This window comes from Centroberyx gerrardi, chromosome 20 (genome assembly GCF_048128805.1).
Source record: "Centroberyx gerrardi isolate f3 chromosome 20, fCenGer3.hap1.cur.20231027, whole genome shotgun sequence".
Classification (NCBI taxonomy): domain Eukaryota; kingdom Metazoa; phylum Chordata; class Actinopteri; order Beryciformes; family Berycidae; genus Centroberyx; species Centroberyx gerrardi.
In genome coordinates, this window is record NC_136016.1 from 23999753 (window position 1) to 24004752 (window position 5000).

Here is a 5000-nt window from a genome sequence, read left to right on the forward strand (position 1 = left end):
TTTACAAAACAATAAAAAAAAGGTAAAAGCAGTGGTAAGTACAAACAAATACAATAAAATGCACAATTCATTAATAAGAAGAAACAAAAAAATTAGACCATCATGGGACACTAAAACTCTCCACTGAAACCCAGGATGAAAATGCAACTATTAAAACTACTAATGATAATAAATATTCCTTAATACCTGTGTGGAATGTCTCAAAATCAATTCAGGTTCAGCTTTTCCCATAGACAGCCAGTGTAGTATTGATTGATTCTACAATAAGTGATCAATCAAACTGCATCATATCCATCATGTCCATGTTCTATACACTATACACTAATATAAACTGTCAATTTGTCATTTTACCATGGGAATAAAATGTCATCACCATGATTTAAAGAGGGAGGAGGAGGAAAACAGGGATGGAAAAAAAGAGGAAAGAAGCAAAGAGATAGAGATGCAAAAGGGAAGAGAGGAAGATAGTAATAATAATAATAAACTTTATCTAAACAGCACTTATCTAAACGCAGAGTTTCCACAGTGCTTTACAAGAAGACATAAAAACAGGAAAAGTACGTAACGAGCAGATAAAACCAGACGCTTTAAGCAACAGGAGGAAACATTAAAAAAAGGGAGATAAAAAACAAAAAATCAGCTAAAGCAAACATAAGAAACATTAAAAGTGAGGAGGATCAAGAGCGATTAAAGACGAGTGTGTGAAAGTTTTAAGGAGAGATGCTGACTCAGCAGAGCGGGCGGTTTTACGTCTTGAAGCGTTCGCCAAAGCGTGCGTCAAATTCTGATCTTCAGATTTTGCCTATTTGCGAAAGCCAGTTTGCAATTCAAACCCTGTTCAAAACCCTCCATCCCTCCAAAAATACTGAGAAATGGAGATGAAACTTTAACGATCCCCGCAGGGAGACTGGCGATGATCAGGAACAGACAAAAAAAAAAAAAAAAAGAGAAGTAGAAACCAAAGCAGGAGAGTGTAATCTTCTTGTTGAAGTGAGAGAGAGCGTTTAGTTTTCTATCCAAACAGCACGAAACCTCCGGGGAAAAATAACGTTAAATCCCGTCCGTCTCTCTTTCCCTCCCGGCTTCTCTCATCCAAACTCAACAGGGAGAGCGGATCAGAAAAAGCGGAAAGAAAGAGAGAGTCATCAGTTCTGAGTTTTTGCTGCCTGCACTTCATCCATCTAGAAATCCATCCTTCCTTTTTAGTCTTTTATCAAGTAAAAATACCAAACGTTTGCTGCTTTCATCTCATTATACAATGAATCCTTTGTGTTTTGTGGCTGCTGGTCAGACTGAGGAAGAATCACTCTGGACTCATTTGTCATTATTTTTGACATTTTAAAGTAAATGATTAATCGAAAAAATAATTGATAGATTCATCCAGAGAGATTCAGTTTTCTCAGCAGCTGGGGAAAGGATCATTGAGTCGTGGTATTGATCAACTCCAGCTGATATACAGTATTGCAATTACAATTGGTCATTTTGTGCTGTGGGACAGTAATAAATCTTACTGAATGCACCTGTAATTCATACAGCAATCATTTGTTTGATTTTTGATTTCTGACCAAATTGCTCTTTAGAGAGAATATTGTACGAAAACCAAAGTACCAAAGACATGCAGCTCAGGTGGACTGAAGACTTTAAATTGCCCATAGGCAAGAGTGTGTTTGTGTAGTATGGTATATGATGCATGTAATCTAGTAAAATGATGTATATGATGTATAGTATGTGTATGATGTAGTTAATGATGCATATGAACTATGTAGCCTATATGACATAGTATAGCATGTATATGAAGTGTGCAGCCTGTATGACATAGATGTGTATATGTAGTATGTATATATGATGTAGTATGTATGTGACATGTACTGTATATGATGCTATGCCCTTTGAGACATGCTTGTGTGATAAAGGTCGATATAAATAAACAAGACCAGACTAGAAAAAGAAGCCGACTACATTTCCATTTCCTGTTTCATTTTCTCCTCTTTTTTTCCCCTGAACTCCGTCTGTCTGATCCTCACAGAAACCTCGACTCGCCGCTCTCTGAATTTACTCCCGACGCCACCGTGACCTCGCCTGCCCCCCCCCCGCCTCCCCCCCGTCCCGACCAATCACGGGCCCGGTCGTTTGCGACAAGAGCAGGAAGTGGGGGAATGGAAATGGAAATGGGAGGGAGGGATGGAGGGAGCGACTGATTGAAGAGCGAGGAGGAGAGGAGAGGAGAGGAGAGGAGAGAGGAGGAGAGAGGAGGAGAGGAGAGGAGGAGAGAGGAGGAGAGGAGGAGAGAGGAGGAGAGGAGAGGAGAGGAGAGGAGGAGGGAGAGGAGAGGAGAGGAGAGGAGGAGAGAGGAGAGGAGAGGAGAGGAGAGGAGGAGAGAGGAGGAGAGGAGAGGAGAGGAGAGGAGGAGGGAGAGGAGAGGAGAGACTTCAGGAAACAGACGGCTCAACATTTTCCACTTTGCAGAGAGGAGAGAGAGAAAAATTAGAGAAAAATCTGAAAAATCACACACGATAATAAATTTGTATAGTAGAAACATGTTTTTTTCCTATCCCATAAATCCTCTCCAGACCCCCCAAACTTATCTTGCGTCCCCCTGGAGGGCCCCGACCCACAGGTTTAGTTTTACCAGATCTGTGTTAAGCAGGAATGACGGTCAGACAGGAAGCTGCCATGCTGCGCTCTCAGAGGGGAAATCACACATTTACATGCACACATGCATGCATATTTATGTATGGACACACACACACACACACACACACACACACACACACACAGAGAGAGAGAGAGAGAAGGCAACTAATGAAGACAAATGTCAAAGCATTCCTCAAATTTTGTCTCATTTTTCTGAAGCTAACAATGGAGAGCGTGACAAGACTGTAGAGCAGACACAAGGTCTCTCTCTCTCTCTCTCTCACACACACACACACACACACACACAGCAACCTGACAGCCCAAAATACATATTCAAAAGTCCACACACACACACACACACACACACACACACACACACACACACACAGCGCTCTATCAATAGGAGACCCAGTCTGCGTCATCCTGCTTTCCAAGGCTTTCCTCTCTCATCACATCACATTACAGCATCAGAGCAGCCAATCAGAGAGAAGAGAGAGAGAGAGAGAGAGAGGGAGAGAGAGAGAGAGAGAGAGAGAGAGAGAGAGGAGAGAGAGAGAGAGAGAGAGAGGGGAGGGGGAGAGAGAGAGAGACATTGCCTTTTAACGTTCTTTATACTGAAATATCTATATTTTAAAAAAACACAGAGGAGAACGACTGTGAACCGAGAGAGGAGCGACTGTTTCCCTGCAGAAGGAAAAGAGTGAGACAGAAAGAGAGAGTAAGATAGTGAGAAAAAGACAGAGAGAGAGAAGGGCAGAGAGAGAGTGATATAAAGAGAGATGGAGAGAGAGAGAGAGAGAGGGAAGAAGAAAAGAAGGGATTGGAGGGAGTTAAAAGATGAAGGATGAAAGGGAGAGAGGAAAGGAATAAGGGAGGATGAGGATGGACTGAGGGGAGGAAGGGCGGAGGGAGGGAGGGAGGGAGGGAGGAAGGGCGGAGGGAGGGAGGGAGGGAGGGAGGAAGTGAGGTAAGGAAGGATAGACAGGGAAAAGGGAGAGAGGGAGGGAGGAAAGGAAGGAGGGGAGGAAGGAGAGATGTAGAAACCACATTCTGGTAAAGACTGGCTTCATAATGCTGCGTTCAGGTCAAGTGGGAGTTATCGTAATTACTAGCTTCCGAATGGGAAAAAACGTTCACATCCCACAAATATGGGAACTGAAGTCTGAGAAGCCTCCTGTCCACACTGAGCCGCCACAAACGCATCATTTTTTTCCATGGTCCTGCGCAGGTTGTTGTTTACAGAGCGATCGTGAAGAACGAAGTCCGTTGGCAAGTTAAATTTCCGGAAAAAAAAAAGGTTTCTAAAGTCTTGACTTGAGATCTTGTGTTTGTGTAAATGACTTAGATTGAAAGTGATGAGATTTGTTCCAGCAGACGACTGAATTTAAATTCTGTTTTCTGAATTTGTATGGAATGATTGAATTTATTGAAGTTGAAACTGATTATAGAAATCAAACTCATGATGCTCTTACCAAGTTTTTATCCTATTAAAACCATATTGCATTGAAAAGTCCTAGATATTTAGTTTTCTTTAAGATATTAAATTGATACTGGACTCTTGATTTGTTCTGACTTGACTTGCTGTTCTACATTTAGACTTGAGACTTGACTTTAATGACATGGACTTGACTTGGACTTGACTTGGTGATCTACATTTAGACTTGAGACTGACTTGGGACTCCAGCAAAGTTGACTCGGTCACACCTCTGCCATAACCTGATTATTCTCAGTTAGCAGCTTATTAGTGAGCATGGAAACACGTTCAAAGATGGAGTCCGGCTCTCTTCTAAACATCCAACAGGCTGATAAAACCCTGAAAGTAGAACTGAAACTAAAAGCTGAGTTTCTGAGTTTCTTGTTTCTTGGAGGACTTGGAGTTTGGAAACAGTCCGTCAGTAAATGCAGAACGAGAGGAAGAGAGAGAGAGAAGTGAGGCGTGAACGCTCTCCGCTCGTCTCTCTGTCTGTTTGCTCTTCTATTCCTGCTCTCTCTCGTCGGCTCGTCCCTCCGCATCACCGTCACTCCGCCCGGAACAGAGCAGTGCACGTGCAGAGCAGCGCACGTACAGCCACGTGCGCACGTACGGCCGCTGAACCGCTGCTGCGCTCGAACCTCGGACACGTCCCGTCGGACTTTCCTCGCTCCGCTTATCACTCGACGATATGGAAGGATCATTTGGATGTGTATTTAAGGACGGGTTGAGTTTGCCTCAGTTTCCATCTGTGTCGCTGTCGTCAGGCTAGTTTCCCACCCACAGTATGATGTTATGAAAAATGGCCGCTGTGTGAGTAAACTGAATGGTCCTATATGAGGTGTTTGTGGAGAGTCGACCCCAAAAGAGTCGATTCTTTGACTCCAAAAAGCTT

The 5000-nt window shown here is 43.1% G+C and overlaps 1 protein-coding gene across 2 annotated transcripts in view; it reads right to left on the reverse strand.

Annotated features, from left to right (window-relative positions):
- LOC139918919 (glutamate receptor ionotropic, delta-1-like) overlaps nucleotides 1-5000 on the reverse strand; it is a 590452-nt gene that overhangs the window by 244387 nt on the left and 341065 nt on the right. The window lies entirely within an intron of this gene.